This window comes from Mustela nivalis, assembly GCF_964662115.1.
Source record: "Mustela nivalis genome assembly, chromosome: 10".
NCBI classification, from domain to species: Eukaryota; Metazoa; Chordata; class Mammalia; order Carnivora; family Mustelidae; genus Mustela; species Mustela nivalis.
In genome coordinates, this window is record NC_139029.1 from 12278378 (window position 1) to 12298474 (window position 20097).

Below are 20097 nucleotides of genomic sequence, written 5' to 3' on the forward strand. Positions count from 1 at the left end.
GGGTCCCAAAGCAGCTCGGGGTTCCATAGGTGCTGGTGACCCACCCGTTTTTCCCATGCACAGGGGCCCATCGTTTCTGGATAAACCCAAGGCAGCCCCCTCCCTCCTCAGAGGCTACCTGCAATCTCCTTGTCTTTGCCGGGCTCCTCCTCGTCTTCCTCCCGAACCCCCACCCCTCCACGGTCTCCCCCACCCACCCGAAGTTAATTCCTCGGAAACTTTCCTTGGGAGCAATTTCCACTTCTTATTATGCCCGCTGCGCCGGCCTAGCTTCGTGCTATCAGGCTCCCTACAGCAGGGAAGACAGCTGACACTTGCCTGGAATAGCAGAGGTGAAGCGTGGAGGGGGCGACTCCCGGGATTATGATAAGGGCTCACAGGCCGTTTGGTATGCCGGCCCAGGCCACACGCTTTACCTTCCATATTGGGGTGATAAAGATGATTTTCCATGCTGGTCCCTATCTCCTATCAAGACCAAACATTCAAATGCGGCCCTTCATTCTCAACCCCCTCCCCCTGCAAGAGGCTCCCTCCTCCAAAGGAAATTGAACCTCACGATTTGAACGCGGGAAAAAAAATTAATTGAAGTAGCCAGGTCATTCCCTCCCTAGGACTCTCGGATTTAATGAAAAAAATGGAGGTGATTTTGAAGCCAGGCGTGTTCGTGGGGTGCAGAGAAAGAAGGGACTAGAAGGTTTTTCTCGGGGGAGGGCACTCCAAGGAGGCCCCCACTCCATCAGGAGGGCTCAGGACCAGGGCACCAAGTCCCACCCCACTCGCGCGGGCTGGGCTGACCGCAAAATTGTCACATCGGAGAGGAGCCTACAAGCAGGAGGGAAATACTGACCCAAAAGAGAGGTACTGGGGGGGGGGGGCAGCCGGGGCGGGAGCGTGACTTCACTCCTCATCTCAATAAAATTTTACCAAAGGAGAAAGAGGCTTCAGGAAGGTGTGGGTTCCTTTTCTTGATTATTATTTTTTTTTTAGGGTTTTGGAATTGTTTCCTGGGTTTGGAGTCTGTCAGCAGAATATTTATTGTACTTTATGGTACATTAGTAACGAGATTGTCTTCCCTCTCCACAGCCGACTTCAAACTCCCCCCCACCCCCAATCTGGAAGGAGAGTGTATTAAGTAGGAGGATTTCTTTTTTGCCAAAGTCAGCAGCTGTGGCAGAGACGCCCCAAGTCCCGGAACTCCGGCTTCGGTGGCATCGCCCACGGGGCCTCGGGGAGGGGGGAGGCGCCTCGGCTGGGCCCGGCACCCATTGCAGTCCTCATTCCTCATTCCTCCAGCCCTGCCCACACCGACCCCCCCACAGCACCCCCACCGAGCACCTCCCAGGTTCTTCCCAGGTTCTTCAGAGAGCCACTGGGAACCCCAGCACCCCTGGGCAGGGCACCGCAGCCCATGATGGTCTCAGCACCCGTCACAAGTTACAGCCCAGACAAGAAGATGACCAGCCGGTAGGAAAGGGCCCAGAGGTGGGGAGGGCTGGGGTGGGGAGGCAGCCCATCCAACCCCCTCCCGCAGGAGCAGAGGGACAAAGGGGCTCGAACAGAGAGGCTGGCCGCCCAGCCAGCTGCCCGGCCCTCAGAGGCTTCCCATACAGGTTTTACAGGTCTGCCTCGGAGGCGGGGAGCAACTGGCCACAAGCCATTAATTACAAATTGGTTCGGGGAGGGGAAGACCGGAGGAGACATTTCCACATCCCGGCTCCGATCTCTGGTGGAAATTCCTGCTCCGTCCAGGATGGGCCCCAGAACAAGCCCGGGGCCTGGAGAGAACCCGGCACCTGCCCGCGTCTGCTGGGGAGGCCACTCAGAGGGCTGCCTCTTGAGGCCTCACTTTCCCCATCTGTCAGCCCAGGGGTTGGATCAGGTCATCTTGAGGGACATTCCTGATTCCGATCGTCACAATCATGATGGCAACAAGGACTAATGCACCAGGTGCCACGCTTGCAATGTCACTGAGCCCTCCCAGCAACAACGCAGCTGGCACTGTGACCCTCAGGGGGCAGCGTGGGGCCGGAGAAAGAGCAGCGAGTGCCATGGCTCCCGGGGGCCGTGGAAGCCTCATCATGGGCAGGGAGGCACAGGGCCCAGACCCCGTCCTGCTGGGCTCCCCCTACCCCGTAACTCCACACCGCTACTTTGGACAGTTCCATAGGCCTCGGATTACCCATTTATCTTCCAACTTTTCCTCATCGACTAAAAAGAAAGAAAGAAATGTGTCTGGAATCTTAAAGACTCCTGGAAGAGCTCCCATGCTGCGGTAGCTCTCTCCCGGGCCCGTGCAGATGCCGGCTAAAACGGGGGAAATCCAAGTCTGGGTCTTTATTCCAGGGGGTGGACAGGGCCACCAAGCCCGGATCGTAGAAGCACCACCTGCCGCAGACCCTGGGCTGGCACTCAGCATCTCTCCTCTTTGACCAGAACCCCTAGGCCTCTGGGCTCCTCTCCTCCAGCAGAACCCCCCACCCACCCCTGCAGGCCCCAGTGCAGGGCTTCTCAGGCTCACCACTGACGTAGGGCTCCCATAACTGTGGGGTGGGGCCCTCCTGTGCACTGTGGGCTGTTGACCAGGCTCCTTGGCCTCTGTCCTCTGTAGATGCCAGCAGCTCCCCGCCCAGCTGCTGTAACCACCACAAATATTTCCAGGTGGTGCCTAGGATTCTCAGGGGGACAAAATTATCCCCCAGTGCAGATCCCCTGCTCTAGCAGTGAAAGGTACAGGGACGAGGCTACCTTGGGACAAACGCCCCTTTCGGTCCCTTAGTTGTGCCTTCAGCATGCCGCTCGACTTCCCACGGCTCAGTCTCCACACCTGAAAAACGCAGGTGATAATGATATGCAAAGATATGACCTAGAGGTTCCATGAGGCACGTGTGAGGGGGCTCAGTCCAGTATCTGACAAGTGTGTGCAACCAAAGGAAATGATTGTGAGTGGGGGGAACAGATAGTGTCACCCAGACAAGACAAACACCGAGGATGGCAGTCACTGGGGCTGGGGCCGATGTCTTCGTGAGCTGAGCATGTCACAGGTTAAAATTTATCTTTGGGGTTTGAGACCTGATCCTGAAAGCCCTGGTGGTCCCATTGTCCAGTCCTTGATCTGAAGACTCCACTTCAAGGTTTGTGTCCTTTTATTAGGTCACCAGTCCTCAACCCTGGGATAGTTTTCACCGCTAGAGGACATTTGCAATGTCCAGACACATTTTATAATTATTATTATTATTATTATTACTACTACTACTATTATTATTCAGATAAAGAGAGAGTGCGGGGAGAAGAAGAGGAAGAGAGAGCGAGAGAATCTCAAGCAGACTCTGTGCTGAGCCTGGAGCCCGATGTGGGGCTTGATCTCACGACCCTGAGATCATGACCTGAGCTGAAATCAACATTTGGATGCTTAACTGATGAGCCACCCAGGCATTCCTGGAGATATCTTTGTCATAGCTGGGTGGAGGGCAGGTGCTTTGGGGCAGGTTAAACATCTTACATTGTATGGGACAATGCTCTGTGACAAAGAATTATGCAACCAAACATATCAGTGGTACCTAGCCTGAGACACCCTGCACCAGACAGATCAAACCCACTTGCTTTCCCTTTTTGCCTTGGCCACTGGGAAGCTCAGAGCAAAATTTTATATTCAACTGCCATAGCTTCTCTTGGCCAAGGTTTCTGACTCAACTCTTAGCCCCCCTCCCATTTTTAATTAAATCTTTTTTTTAACCTTCCCCAAATAGGCCTATAGAATGTTTATCTCATTTTGATCATGTTTTATTGTTATTGGAAATGGGCAAATAAACCAAACCAAAGCTAATTCCTGTTGGGGTTTCTTAAAGGGATTTTTTTTTTTTAAAGATTTTTATGGCTCGCAGTTTCTCTCCTAAGTTATACCATCCTCTCGACAGCCATGAAAGGCGAGTGGGAGAGGAAGCAGGTTCAGGCAAGTGTCTCTGTGAGTAAGTGAAACTGGAACTTCCCCATGAATTCAAAGAAATGTCAGCAACTGAATGAATCCTATCGATGTGCTTGGAGAGGGAAGAGCAATAACTATAAATACATTGACCAATTAATCCCCATGGCAACTCTTTCAAAAATGACACTATTTCCTTTTAAAGAAGAGAAATCTAACATTCCCGACCAGTGTGGATGACTCACTTTGTATCCACATCCAGAAGCCAATTCGGTTAATTCTGTGTCTACACAGACTATGTTCCCCAGACGGCTGGCACATTTGGGGCTAACTACCCACTCGCAGCCGGCCTCATCACCCCAGCGCCCCCTGCCCTCTGCTGCCCCAGACTGCCTGATGGAACGCTCAGCTCAAAACAGCAAAAGTGGTACAACCCAACAGTGGAATGCTAGTCCACCATAAAAAAGAGCGAAATCCTGAGTCACGGTACAACATGGAGGAACCAAGAAAATGTCATGCAGAGTCAAAGAAGCCAAACACCAACGGACACCTATTGTAGGAGTCCATTTATAGGATCTAAATACTCAAGAGAGGCAGATCTAAAGAGACAGGAGGTAAATTCGTAGTTGCTTAGGACAGGAGTCAAGGGCAGGAATGGGGGGTGGTCGCCGACGGGGGCTGCTCTCCTTCTGGATGGGCAAGAATGTGCTAGAAGTGGATAGTGGTGACGGGTGCACATTGCGAGACTATCAGATGTCACTATGTTGTACACATAAGATGGTAAAACAGGGTCTATTTCATGCATGTGATTTCTGCCACCGTTTTTTAAAAAGTATAAAGATTAATGAGAGAAAATAAGAAAAGGGGGAGGGAGGAAGGGAAAGAGGAAGGGGGGTAGGGGGGAGAAGCGCATAACCAGCCTGACTCCCTTGGGCTAAGAGTGTGTGCCCATCTTTTCATCTCTAATATTGGAATATTGTTTGCACAACAAGCCAGCCAAAAAGAAAACAAAAAGAAGAAGAAATACACAAAACCCAGACCGCTGGGACAGCTGAGTCTTGCTACCGTTGTGGAGAATCAGCAGGTCAAAAAGGTGATCTGATCGGTGTGTCAAAGGGTTATTTTGTCTACACAACACGGCACAGCTGGTTCGAAGTTTGGGGTTTTGTTTTCTTTTCCCTCGCTTTGACTGGCTGCCTTCACTTGGCGAATAAGCAATTTGAGAATGACTGGGGAAAAATAATATTTTTACTCAAGCCTGGGTTTCCAAATTGTCCAATTAATCGAAGGGGGAAAGTCCTTTCTTTGAAGGGTCTGGCCTCGGGCACTTGGAGCCCAAGTGAGGTTTGGTCAGTCTCCAAGCCATGGGGAAATGGCTCAGGGAGCCTACTGGGCTGAGAGGGGAGGCTTTTCTTCCACAGGTGGCTGGAGTCTCATCCCAGCACTATTTACCCCAGAAAAGCAACCTCACCCCAGGCTCAATTGAGAGTCCGAAGGAGGTGCCAATAGCACCTTCCAAGCAGCTATTACATATGCTTGTCTTCAAGCAAACAAACAAAAAACTAAGGACACGAAGACACATTTTCACACAAATTTGAGTAAAACAGCCCTTGAACCCATGGCATTATTGCAAATGGGAAATATTGGCAGCAAACACTTGAAAACGCAAGGAAAATTTTGTGATGAGCAGTTTTGATTTTGTTCTGATACTTTGCAAAGAACGAGTGTTGCTTTTATCATATAAAACTTTTTTTCTTTTTTTCAAATGTTTGCAGGGAATATCAAGGACCAGCGTTCCCTTTGAAATGGCTTCCAGCTTGCAAATGGTCTGCACTCCTCTTTGCTCTCTGGCTGTCACGGCAGCTGCGGTGGGAGAAATTCAGATCACAGGCAAAAAAGCTTCTGGAGGCTGCTCCTGGCTGCGTCCCAAAGATGCAGCCTCGGCACAGAGCGATAGAGAAACCTAGCCTGAGCGAGGCAATGGGGCTTCGGGGGACACACAGCCTCCCCCGCCCCCAGGAATGTTTCTCTCCACCCCCACCCCCCCCACCCCCGTTCCTTCTGGGATAGACTTCTTTCTCAGAGAAGGTGGTGTGTGTCCTCTTAGATCCAAGTGAAGGGGCTTCCCTCTACTCCTACCTCTCCACTTAACTGGTTGTGTGTCCTTGGGCAAGTCATTGGAATCTCTCACCAGGAAAAATAAATGCTTGTTCCCATGAGGTTCAAATGAACAAGCCCAACTTTAACCCTGTGTTCAGGCCCCTCAGATCTGTGCATGACCCTCTGAATCCGTGTCAACTCTACCAATGAGGAAACAGAAGCCCAGAGTCACACAGCTGGAAAATGGAAAGCCAGGATTCGAACCCAGATCCCTGGCTGCTGGGCCCAAGCTCTTTTGAATGGTTTCTCTCTCTCTCTCTCTCTTTTTTTTTTTAAGATCTATTTATTTATCTGAGAGAAAGAGAGAGAGCACAAGCACAGGGAGGGTCAGCAGGAGGGGGCTGAGGGTCAGAGGGGGAAGGAGAAGCAGACGCCCTGCTGAGCAGGGAGCCCGATGCGGGACTGGCTGTGGGGCTCGATCCCAGGACCCTGAGATCATGAACTGAGCCAAAGGCAGAGGCTTAACCCACTGAGCCACCCAGGCAGCCCACTGGTTTCTCATTCTTGTGTCCGTGTTATCCCTCAGACTACAGCTTGAGGACGGACACTGTATCTGGTTCAGCAAACATTTGTGAAGAATTTAAATAATACTTCATTGTGCGACTCCCAACTCTGAGCTGCTGTGCTACGTGCTGTCCACGCATTAGCTCCTTTCATCCGTCAACAGTCCCTGAGAGGGAAGCCTTGTTCGTCTCCCCATTACACAGATGAAGAGATGAAGGCACACAGACGTAAACGGACTCACCCAGTATCTCTGAGCTGGGAAATCAGGGAATCTAAACCCAAGAACGTCTGCAGGGCTGAAGATTAAAATTATTGGCTCTGTGGCGTGGGTACTACAACAGGTATCTCTATAGGACCTGGGGTAATGGATTCCAAATGGAAGGTTTGCCGAGAGCGGGCTCAGCCTACAAGGCTGCTGGAAATCTTGACCTTGGCTCCGACTTACAGCTGGGCAGCGACGCTCCGGACCTGGAGCTGGTACATGGAGACTCCCAGGATGAGGCAAAGACGGTGGGAGCGTGAACCAGCTGTGGACATTACCCAGCTGCTGGAGACAAGCTAAGATGTTCTTTTCCTTCTGGACCTTGGATGTGACTCGCTGAGAAAATAGAGGTGATTCCTTTCCAACCTCTTACACATATAACACGCACAGAAACGGATCCTAGTAGGGATAAATAGATGAGACCAAAAACGTGCAGCCAGGGACAGCTGGCTCAGGCCCTCACACCCCTGCACTCCCACCCCAGGTTTGGGCGGGGAGGGTGCAAAGCTCGGGACACCAAGTGGGAGGCATGGTTCGGGAGTATTCCTCACTACCTTCTCCTCCAGGAGAGGAGAAATAAAGAAAAGGAAGGGAAAATAAAGAAAATTCTTCTAAAGGATTTTGAAAGGACCCCCATAGGCACCTGGGTGATTCAGTGGGTTAAGCCTCTGCCTTCGGCTCAGGTCATGATCCCAGGGTCCTGGGATCGAGCCCCGTATCGGGCTCTCTGCTCAACTGTGAGCCTGCTTCTCTCTCTCTCTCTGCCTGCCTCGCTGCCTACTTGTGATCTCTCTCTCTGTCAAATAAATAAATAAAAATCCTTAAGAAATAATAATAATAAAAATTTTTAAAAATTGAAAGGACCCCCAGCTCATTCCAAGGAAGCTCGGCTTTATGCAAATTCCCATATTTAACGTAAAACCACTTGTGTTCATGAGTACTTGAAAATATGTTTGACCTGATGGCACATTTGAATGGTCTATATTTTGCAATCACAGCAACCCAGTATTAGTCAACACTTCTTGAACATGTCTTTCAGGGAATAAAGAAAACTGAAACCTGCGCTTTTTATCTGTGTCCATAGGTATATTCCTTCCTGTGGACTTCAGCCCACATCAGTGTTTTGAGCACGGATACACACACGTACACACACTCTTTACAACCCCATGGGTTTCTTTCCTAAAATTAATCAATATGTGAGACATACTTCCATGAAACTTCTCGATAATGCCCAGCTCTGGACATTCAGGACAGAAGAAAATTTCTAGGTTTAAACCATGAATGCAAGCATAGGGACCCTCTGACCCCATAATTAAACGGAGAAGCACATTGAGACCCAGAGGGTAAGTGACTTGCCCAAGGTCATACAGTAAATCTGTGCTGGAGCCCAAGTGGGTACCCAGGCCCCCTGGCTCCTAGTCCAGCACTGCCCAGAGAGGAACAAGAATAGAAGTCATTGTCTAAATTCAAAGGACACAAATACCACTTCTCCATCCCTGAGGAGAGCCAATGGAGGGAGTCTTTGCAGACACAATTGCCACAAAAAGTTTTCAAAGCCTTTCCTAACCTAATATATGTAAAGAAATCTTTGGAGAGTCATTCCCCATTAATCAGCTGTCAGCAGCATTCTGAGGGAGGGGAGGGCAGTGGAGAATGGAGAAGACGAACTCATTTTCCAGAGCCTGTCTCCAGGATTTCAAAAACGAGTTTAGCAGAACCAGTCACTTTGGGGGCATCTGAGAAAATGAGAAACGGCTCTCACACCCTCGTGTGCTCTAAACCTGCACCATGATCCTTCTGATTTAGTGACTCACACTTTAGCATACCTCAGAACCTTCTGGAAGGCTTGAGAAAGCACAGATGGCTGTCCTCACCCCACCCCCCACCCCCTACACCTGCCACCCCAAATACCGCAGGTCTGATGTGGGGTCTGAGAAGTCGCATTTCTAACCAGCTTCCCCGTGATGCCCATGCTGCTGGTCCGGGGACCACACTGAGAATCAGTGCTCTGGGGGCCACTGAAGCTCTTCGTATGACCCAGACAAAAGGGTGGGGAAAAAAAATAAAACAACTTTATTCACCTGGGGGCAGAATAGTGCGGCAATCAGGCAGGAGACTCAGAGCTGGGCAGAGGGGACTGGCGGCAAGCTCTGCACAGACTCCAGGGGCACAGGACCATCTCGGCTGTTCATCAGAGCCTGGTCCCAGGGCCGGCACATCAGGATGCCAGAGGGACACGTGCTTCCGGACGCTCTCTTTGTTGTTGGGTGGAGGCAAATCACACCGGTCCCTGCCCACTCCCCAAGCCGAAAGGAAGGGAGAGATGGCCAGGGTCTGGGGGAACATGGAGAGTGACCCATGAGACTCGTTTCTTTGCCTTGATACTAGGTTGGGGGTAATTGGGTGCTGAGGCATGAACATGACCCCCAAATCTGTTTCTTTTCATTGTAATAACTTCCATGCGGATGACTTCATTATTTAAAGCTATAATCCTCATTACAGAAAATTTAGAAAATGCCTGGAGGCAAAGAGAAGAGAATCAGTATCTCCCAGAATCATACCCCATGGTAGCACTCAGCATTTGGCTATACCCCTTTCTGGGATTTTTTCTCTGCATATACATATCTTTTTTTTTTTTTTCTTTTTAAGTAAGATCATGCTGGGACCCCTGGGTGGCTCAGTCGGTTAAGTGTCTGCTTTCAGGTCAGGGCATGATCTCAGGGTCCTGGGATTGAGTCCCACATCGTGCTCCCTGCTCAGAGGGGAACCTGCATCTCTCTCTCTCTCCCTCTGCCCCTCTCCTTGCTTGTACGCTCTCTCTCTCTGTGTCAAATAAATAAATAAAAATCTTTTTAAGAAAATAAAGTAGGACCCTGATGATTTGGAAGCTTCTTCTTTTTTTTTTTTTTTTCCCCACTCCATTTTCATGAACATTTTGCTGGATGATTAAAAATTCTGAGAGGTAGTACACGTCACCCCAACTCCTACCCAGCACAGCGTTCTGCAGAGACAAAAAACGGGGCCATTCAAGATGCACCTGCACCTTTCCAAAATCATCTATTCACTCAGTTAAGAACAATAGACCTTAAAGGTGCCTGGCTGGCTCAGTCGGTTAAGCGTCCAACTCTTGATTTTGGCTCAGGTCATCATCTCAGGATTGTGAGATCAAGCCCCCTATCAGGCTCTGTGCTGAGCATGGAACCTGCTTAATATTCTCTCTCTCCCTCCCTCTCTTTTTCTCTCTCTCTCCCTCTCCCCTTTCCCCTGCTCCTAATCTCTTTCTTAAAAAAAAAAAAAAAAAAAAAAACTTAAAAATAAAATAATTTTTTTCTTTTTTTTTCATATTTTATTTATTTATTTGACAGAACGAGATCACAAGTAGGCAGAGCAGCAGGTAGAGAGAGAGGAGGAAGCAGGTTCCTCGCCAAGCAGTGAACCCGGAGACAGGGCTCGATCCAGGACCCTGGGATCATGACCTGAGCCGAAGGCAAAGGCTTTAACCCACTGAGCCACTCAGGTGCCCCCGAAAAATAAAAAATAAAAATAAAATTAAAAAAAACCCACACAGACCCTACAACTAGATTGTCTGAGTTCACACTGTATGTACCACTGACCAGGTAGGGGACCAAGGACAAGCCTCCTGACCTATCACTGGCTCACTTTCTTAGCCAATACAATAGAGGTGGTAATCTTAGTACAGATCTCAAACAGTAGTGAGGACTGAATGAGCTAAGATGGTTGCTAGCACGAAGTTAAAGAAACATTACACAAGTGCCAGCTTTTACGATGTGTCCTTACGATGGCTCTGGAGGATTCCTTTATATGCGTGTTTCATGATCTATTTGTCAATGTTATACTGTTTGAGATTTCTCCCCCATTTTCCCTATTATAAAAAAAATTATGACAAATATACTTATATCTTTGCACATGTGCGTGATAAGTTCCTAGAAGTACAAAGTGATATCCCAAGGATGGTTCTAAGTATTTCTAGAGCTTTTAAAACACTCTGCAAGTTGCCCTTCAGAAAGCTGGTACTAATTTACTCTGTCACAAATAGTATAGGAGAACCCCAGCTTCCAGAACTCTCAGCAACCCTGGGTAGGATAGCTTTTCCCCCTCACAACTGCCACTTTAATGGGTGAACATGGCATCTCATTGTCTTCATTTGTTTTGCTTAGGTATCTCGTAAAATGGATAGTTTTTCATATGCTTCTAGCCCTTGTGTATTAAAGATGTAGGTCTTTAATCAATTGCCTGCCTGTGTGTTTCTGCCTAAAGATGGTGTGTCATCCTTATTGATTTGTGAGAGCTCTTTATATAGCAAAGACACTGAAGTACTGAAAGTATTTTCTCTGATCTGTCATTTTCATGATTTTATTTTCGGTGGGTTTTTTCCCTTGCGTGTTACTTTGTTCCCCTCAGATCCACTTGTTAACTAACCAGAGGTGCCCTCACTCTCCCCCTCATCAGTATCCTTCCAGCCGGGTTCCATCAGCCTGGGGCCCTTTTAAGTTTGTAGCCTGGGGCCATCCCTTTGATTTACTGCCCCCTACATAATGAAAAACCCAATTGGAAAGTGGTCTATCAGGTCTGTCCAGAAGTCCTAGATGACCCCAAGTCTGCTTGGCTCCTACCCCTGCTGGCAGCCCAGGTCATAGGTCATCACGCCCCAATGACCCCCCAAAAGGAATAAATCAAACCCCCTGGTGATAACAGTTGATGCCAGCCAACTGGTTTGGCTGCTTGCTTTTCTAAATTTCCCTGATAATTTCTGGTAGAATGTAAGATACAGCCCAGGGCCTCAAGAGGAAAAATAATACTCAACAGCAGATAAACCCTAAAAACCGCCCCTTCGTGAGCCCTGCTAAGTGCCAGCGCTGTGCGCACATCTCTCCAGCAATCCTCCACAAGCTGAGTGTTACTGCGCCCATTTCCTAAATGAGGAAACGGAAGTTCAGAGAGGTGAAGTCACTTGCCCTAGGAAACCCAGCTGGTGAGGACAGAAACCAAGATTAAAACGGAGCTCATCGGGTTTCAAAGCCTGTGCCGGGTTACAGAGCCCCACTCGCTGGACCCACCTGGGTTAACCCCCACTGTGCCCCCTGCTCACTCCAGAACACCAGGAAAACCACTTTACCACCCTAATCCCTTTTTCCTTCATCTGGGGATGACCACACCCTTCCCCTGTACCACACAATATGGAAGCCAGAATCGAGTTTTTAAAAAATGGACATGAAGGGGCACCTGGGTGGCTCAGTCGGTTAAGCATCAGACTTCAGCTCAGGTCATGATCTTGGGGTCCTGGGATTGAGGTCCACGTCGGGCTCCCCGCTCGGTCCTCTGCCTCTGTCCCTCCACTGCTCTCACACACACACACTCTCTCTCTCTTTCAAATAAATAAATAAAATCTTTTTTTTTTTAGATTTTATTTATTTATTCGACGGAGAGAGATCACAAGTAGGCAGAGAGGCAGGCAGAGAGAGGAGGAAGCAGGCTTCCCACCAAGGAGAGAACCTGATGCGGGGCTCGATCCCAGGACCCCGGGATCATGACTTGAGCCGAAGGCAGAGGCTTTAACCCTCTGAGCCACCCAGGCGCCCCAATAAAATCTTTTAAAAACTAAACGAATAAGCCAAAAATACTGATGGCATTAAGGATAAATCTCAAAAACACTGTGTGAAGCTTCAGAATGGTACACAGGGCGTACATTAAATAAACTGTAAAAAGTACAGATTTTCAGATAAATATGGAGTAAACTCATAAAAGCGTGTGTATGAATTTCCTAGGGCCCCTGTAACAAACAACTTCAAACTTGGTGACTTAAAACTACAGAAACTTACTCTCTCATGGTCCCAGAGGCCAGAAGATGCCCTGTCACTCTAACGCGTGGCCAAAACCAAGGTGTCCCAGGACTCACTTTTGCCAGAGGCTCTGTGGTCAATCCCTTCCTTCTTGCTTCTGCTGGCCGCCAGCATGCCTGGGCTTATAGCCACATCCCTCTAATCTCTGTCTCTTCGACCACAGCACCTTCTTCTCCTCTGTGTCAACTCTCCCCTTTCCTCCTCTCTTATAGTGACACGTGTCATGGCATTTCAGGCCCCCTGGATCACCGAGAATCATCTCTCCATCTCAGGGTCCTCAGTCTGGTCCTATTTGCAAGGACCAGACTGAGGTCTGGTCCTTTACACTGTAAGGTAACATTTACAGGCTCCAGGAACTAGGACGCAATATCTTTGGGAGGCGTGATTCAGCCTATGACAGCATGCATAGAAATGCAATGTGCCATATTCGTGCCTGTGCTTGCTTCCGGAAGAAAAGAAAGGGAATGGGGGAGGGGACAGGTGCATTAAGGGGCCAACTGCATCTGGAAGGACCCATCCTATAATACTGTCTGTGTGAAATATTTAATAAGTTATTTAAAAAACAAAAACGCAAAAACAAAAACCTTAAGCCCTACCAGCTCCTAACTGTGTGACCCTCCACACACAATTTATTGCACATTTATGGACTTTTGGTTTCTTGTCTGTCTTAATGGAGTTACTGATACCTACCTCACTCAGTCAGAGACTATGTCCGACGTGAAGTGCCTATTAACAGCTCATGGTTACGGGTCACCAATAACATCATTATTGTCGCTGTCCTCCTGAAACCAAGGAACATTTCCTATGGCACGCACACGCACGCACACACGCGCGTGCACACGCCCACCCTCCTGAGCGAGAGAAAGTTTTTCTGCTCCCAGCCCTGGTTTCTGAAACTCAGCACTGGGAGGGGGTGGGGAGAAGAGAGGAGCTGAAAACTACAATGGCAGGAGCGGGGAGGGGGGAAGCCCCTTTGCAAAGGTACTTTTTCATCTCCTCTCACTGCCACTATAGAGAATTAGATGGAATTCATTTTTGTGATGAAGGAATTAATGGTTATGGAGAGAATCAGGTTCAGGTGGAAGACTTGAATCCAAAGAAGGGAATAAAGCCTTGAAATTCAAATGAAAAATTATTATATAAGCATAAAGGAAACCTATTTTACACCTGTAAGACTAAATGTATAAATATGAACCAACTGCTCCCTCTGGGAAATGGGGATTGTGCTTCTAATTCACCTAGACAAATATGCAGTGCGCCCTCCCTTCTGCCCATACATTTCAATGAAGACCTAGCACCCGACAGGTGCTCCTGGGTATCCCCCAGACTGGCCACCTCCTCCCTCAGGGTCGGCACTTTCTAGCCAGGCAAAAGCCCCTCTGGCCTCCCCAGAGCGCCCAGGAGGGAAGTAGGCTCCGGAAGCAGAAAAGTCCTTGGACAAGGTCATCGCAAAGCCTCCCTCACCGCGCCACCATTCTCTGGTCCTGCATCCCCCATCCCCACCCCCATGGACTCCCGAGGCAGGACGTCGATGCTACGGTTATTAGAATGTTTTAACTTCATTCATTCATTCATTCATTTATTATTCAGTAGCACCTCTGAGCACCTGCCATGGGCCAGTCTCTGTGCTCAGTGCTGGGCATCATCTGGTTTATCAAAAGGGAAACCGAGGTGGCAAGAGACTGCACGGGAGCAAGCAAGAAAGAAAGCAGACTTCAGCATCAAAGAAGTCTTCGTTAAAATCCCTTCCCTACCACCTACTATCTTTGACCTTGGGCCAGTCTTAGTTTGACCTTGGATGTCCCAGGGTCTCAGTTTCCCTCATCTGTAAAACAGAGATGCTGAGAGCCACCATACTTTGAGATTAAACAGCCTTGCTGTTCAATGCCTGGCACAGGGCAGGGATTCAAAAATACTAGTTATTGGGGTGCCTGGGTGGTTCAGCGAGTTAAGCCTCTGCCTTCGGCTCAGGTCATGGTCTCGGGGTCCTGAGATGAAGCCCCACATCGGGCTCTCTGCTCAGCGGAGAGCCTGCTTCCCCTCTCTCTCTGCCTGCCTCTCTGCCTACTTGTGATCTCTGCCTGTCAAATAAATAAAATCTTTTTTTTTAAATGCTAGTTATTAATATTGGTGCCCAAAAGCAAAAAGTAATATGATCATTCAACTCAGCTCTCTATTGAGCACCCTCTGTGTTCTTCTAGACACTGAGCTCGGCCCTAGAATGCTTGCAGAGGCGAATACAGGAAGGTCCCCGTGGCCGACGGCTGAAGAAATGGGAATCGAGGAAGCCATCGTGCACTGAGTACCGTCTTCGGACCGAGGCTCCCCCAGTTCTCATCACTGCCACTGACCACACTGCAGAACAGCCACATTGGAGTTCCATCGGAGCATCTTTCATGACGCGGGTATGGCTGGTCACCCTCCCCATGCTCCATGGGCTCTAGGAGATCTTAGCACACAGAAGGCACACACCAAAGGTTCGAAATCACTGAGAATCACTGGTGGCACAAGATTCAAGCCCAGGTCTACCCCTGCCTTTTCCCATGTCCAGATATCTTGCAGGTGCTAGAATCATTCATTCATTCATTCATTAGGCCAATGAAGATTCACAGAGCATCTCCTGTGGAACTTGGGCTACAACTATAAATACACTGAACAAGGGCTCCTGTACCCAGGAGAGGAAAGACCCCTCCCTACGGAGGAGACCATGGTGGAGGAGGGGCTTCCCCAGGAGACCTGGAAGGAGGAGCACTGGGGACCAAAGGGGCCCAATCCATCAGCCTCCCCTTAGCTATCTGCAGCGGGGACCAGGCATTCTTTGATGCTTTTGTCCTCATTCCCATCTCACCCCTCCCCCCAAACGCCTGGGAACCTGGAGGGAAAGTTAGTCTGGGCTCCTGGGCTTCCCAGGAACCTGTGCACAGTCAGGAGCTCCAGGCCAGCCAGAGCTGGGCACCAACACCTCCCCCCTTAGATTTGTTCAGTGAAAATGCTTTGCCGACTCCATAGATGCTCAGCTGTGATAAGGTAATTGGGCAAACGCGCAGTCTACAGCCCATGAACACCAGACTCGGCACCTGGGAGTCGTAATCTAAAGGGGCCAGAGAAGACCTCTGGCCCATCGCCCTCCCTGGGACCCTCGGTCTTTTGTTAAAGCAGCAGGAGCTTGGGAGGAGCCTTCCCTCCTCAGGTTCCCCAAAGGTTCCAGGAAACCGAGATTCCCCCTCCCAGCACACACACACACACACACACACACACACACACACACACACAAGTCCAGCTCCTCCTACCTGCACTCCTGGGTGCGCACCTGCAAACACACACACACACACACACACACACACGTTCAGGTACGGGCACACGTACGTGCTCTCCGACACTCTGACACGTGTACACATGTGCTCTCGGCCTCACATAGGGCTCCTTGCACCCTGGCGCTGGGTCACCTCTGCCCCCATTCCACTCCCTTTAGCCCCCCATCCCCCACCCCCCCATGGAAGAATCCTCCTCTCTTTCCCACACCAGGAGTGCAGAGGACATAGGGACTGCCAGGGAGAGGGGAAGGTTTCTACAGATATTAGGGAACACACTGCAAAGATAACCTTGACTGCATTTCTGGAAGCCAGTGGAATGCCGTTAGCAGGAGCCCAGAGGAGAAAGAGGGGGAGAGGGGAGGAGGGGAGCAGGAAGAGGCTCACCCAGATCCTGTGAGGAGGTGGGCTGGGCAGAAGCTGATTACTATTACTGTTGTTATTAACCTTGGGAATTGGACTCTGAGACGTACTATTTTAGTACTGTTTTATTTTTCTGGGGCAAAGGAAAATGTCAAGCCAGAAAACGTCCCAGTTCCCCTCCCCTTCCTATTCTGGTTTGGACAGATATTTCAAGATCGCTCTTCCAAGAGTGGGACTTCTTACGAGAGAATTCTTAATAGAAGATTGCGGGCGTGGAGGCAAGGTGTTCTTTCTCAAGAGTTCCCCTTCCTAAGCAGCACTGAGGAGTGCCAGCGTCCGGAACCCGAGGGAGCCTCCAGAAGGTCCTTTGTTCATGGATATTCCATTTCTCTCCCTGTCCCCACGCCCACCCCCTCCTCTCTCATTATCAAACATTTCAAGACTGAATAATTCCGTTTGTTGATGTCTTTGGCCAGAGCCTCTGAAAACGCAGAAGGCCTGCTGAAATCAAAACCCCTGGTTTTCAAGGTGGATTTATCACCCTTTAAAGGAAGATTCATTGGGTAATCGCTTTCAGAAAGTGCTCATTGCACAGGGATCTAAAATAAAGAGCGCCCTCCCCCTTGGGCGAGGGGAGCAGACCGCTGGCCACTGGGACCGGGAACAAGGAAGGTTCAGTGTGGCCCTCGTGTCCCACCTGCTGGACCCATCAATTCACAGTCTGGGAGCAGCCAGAGAAAGGCCAGTTTCCCCAGTTGATATCAACCTGGCTGCTGGGCATAGGTCTCTCTTGGGAGAGACCGTTGGGAGGGTTCATTTGGGGAACTTGGGAGGAGGAATTCCTAGGAGCATTGTTGTTGCCCTTAAAAGGAGGTGTGTGTGGTGGGGCAGAAGGTCGGGGACAGACAAGGAACTCAGACTGGACAGGGAGGGGAGGAGTTAGGGATCGGTTAGCCAAGCCAGAGAGCAAGAGTACAGGAGAACTTTCTAGAGGGAGGGAGTGCTAGAATCAGGCTGCGCTGGGCCTGGAGATGCGCCTTCAGAGATAGCCCCAAGTAGATGCAAAGCAGAGGAGGGGCCCTTCTGGAAGGCTTTTGCCCAAACCCATCTGGACAAAAGAAAGGGCTTTTCCAGGAAACAGGTCTGAGGTAGAGCCTGGTGCAGGATGGAGGGCCCCAGGACACCATAGAGGGGGTAGGCAGTGGCCAGAATGAGCAGGCTGAGACAGGAAAGCGGCTGGGGAGGAGTCAGAAAGGCAAGGAGTAAAAGGGGGTAGAGACAAAAAAGAGATGGAGGGGCCCATGAGACAGAAAAGTGTGTGTGTGTGTGTGTGTGTGCACGTGCGTGAGCATGAGACAGAGACAGAGAGAGACAGGCAGATCAAGACAGAGAGAGAAGAGGGAGGGAGGAAGAAGCAGAGAGAGAGAGAGAGATTAGAGCGAGGGGCTGAAGGGAAACTTTCCAGGCCAAGTTCAGCCCAACACAGACAATGCAGACCTGAGCCCCTCGGAGCTTACAGCAGCGGCTGGAGGTCTTAGGAGTTGATGAATGTCTGTGTGGGGAGTGAATTTGGGCAAGAGGGTTATCCGTGGGGAGCTGAGAGGAGAGGAAAAGATCCCCCCCCACCTCCAGCTGCAGCCGCCCCAGTTCCGAGGTGAACCCCCCTTTCCCCCGCTGGATGTGAAATCGCCATTTCACCCCGCCACACTTCTTAATTGTTGCAAAAATCATTTGTGAAATTGGTCTCCAACAGGCGAGAACCGCCACGCTCATTCCGACAGACACCCCCCTCCCTCCCCCTCCGCCTGCCCCGCGGGAGCCCACGGAATCCCCAAGCTGGGAAAAGTCAGGGTTGGTGCCTCCAGCAGAGGGTTTAGGGGAGCCTGTGAGGGGCCTCCCTGGTTACGGCAGGAACCAGGCGACGGGTTCGGTGCCCCCCCCCTGCAACCCATGCCAGATGCCTGGGGCTCAGTGTGCCCAGTCGCAGTGGGCCCTGAGCCGAGGGGTTAGGAAGGCTGTGTGCTCTCCCCGCTCAGCTCAGAAGCCACGCGGACACTGGCCACAAAGTCAGTGAGGAGGGACTGAAGGTTCCAGGGTCCACGCCCCAGAAGACTTTCCTGCGTCTGGGAACTGACCGAAAAGCACATTTACACCTTCCAGACTGCACTGAGAGCTAGCCATGGCAGCATGGAAGAGACCCCAAAACAGAAACACAGACACAGACCCTCCCTTAGAAACACAGAGCTAATCAGACTGGCCTACAGGAGACCTACACACAAACCCACCTTCACGCGGACACAGGCAAAGACGCCTTGAATTCAGTGCCTTGAATTCCTCCACGCCAGGACAGAAATTACTGATGAATGAATGAGTGAGTGTACAACATTTTTGGAATATATACGTGTATATGTGTGTGTGTTGTATGTGTTGTACGTGTATGTGTGTGTGTGTTGTATACCTATCTGTATGTGTATCTCAGAATATACATACATATATTAAATACATAGCCACCTCCAGGAGTCAAAGCAAACCAGACCCTCCAGCAAGACAAGAAGGAAAATGTCCCAAATCTAAGTCATTTTCCCCCAGACATACACATTGTGGCTTCAGACTTCGTCTCCCTGTCCCTCTCTTGGTAGGGGCTCTGGGTCCAGTGGGGTCCACCTCCAATGCAGAAAGGGGCCCAGAAAACCTTGTAAGTTCCCTAAGACTCAGGCAGCCTGGCACCTTGGCCTGGGCAAGGCACCCTGGTGTCCCCCTTTCCAATTCCAAAGCGACTTGCCCGCCCCCCCAGTTCAGCCACCGGAGGGTATGGGTTTAACTGCTTTTCCGTAGGCCTCCGTTCCCAGAAAGCCTCCCCGCCAAGAGCCTGATGAGCCCCTTGTGCTGGGGGAGTGGGGAGTGGAGGGCGTCTGTCACACGCTGAGAGGGGCAAAGGTCACAGGTGAGGAAAAGGGGAGGGGAGGGGGCGCACTAGGGCCAGCCCGAGGAGAGCCCCCCAGGCCAAGACAGGGCTGACCCCAGGACCGGGAGAGGGCGGGCAGGGGCGGGTTGCGGGGTGGGGGCCGAGCTGGAGGGCTGGGTTTATTTTATTGTATCTTGCCTCCAGTGCTGGGCCGGAGACACTCTTTCCCGGGGGAGACAAAAGGCCTGCTGTCCTGGCGTCCTGCCCCGCTGGGAGGGCGTTTCGCCCCCGGGACTCGTGTCCCCGGGCAGGGGCGTCTGGTCACTCGGGCAGGGGAGAGCACAGAATTTCAGGACCTCTGATGACCACCCCCACTCCTGACCCTTTAATTGGGACATGTCCCCCTCTAAATTCTGAGTGGAGCTGGGCCCAGCGCTCAAGGTGGAACCAAGTCCTAACCCACCTCCCTCCCAGATCCTGGGGACCCACTCGCTGTCAGGCTCAGGGTGCGATGGACTGCCTGCTGGAAAGGGGTACCGGGTTGTAGCCAGGAGGCCTGAAGAGGAAGAGAAGTTTAAGCCCCGCTGCAGAATGGTGAGGAGAAAGGGAAGAGGAGAGGGGGAGAGATTGTCCCCAACATTTGGCACAGCCAGTTTTCTAAGCACTCTGCTCTTCCCAGAGCTGCTGGAAGCAGAGCAAGAACCGGACACCGGGGCTGAGACATTATTTCACAGAGAAAGTCATAAACCCTTCCCTTGAAGTCACCCCAGGCCGGTCTCCCGTGTGCCTAGTGGCGGAAATTTCAGAGTGTG

General features: G+C 50.6%; 1 long non-coding RNA gene across 1 annotated transcript; it reads left to right on the forward strand.

Moving 5' to 3' along the window:
• Positions 1 to 1233: 1233 nt before the first annotated feature.
• LOC309843195 lies at positions 1234 to 6138 on the forward strand. The gene is made up of 2 exons (XR_014300002.1): positions 1234 to 1464; positions 5695 to 6138. It is a non-coding gene; the product is annotated as an uncharacterized lncRNA (long non-coding RNA).
• Positions 6139 to 20097: the final 13959 nt, after the last annotated feature.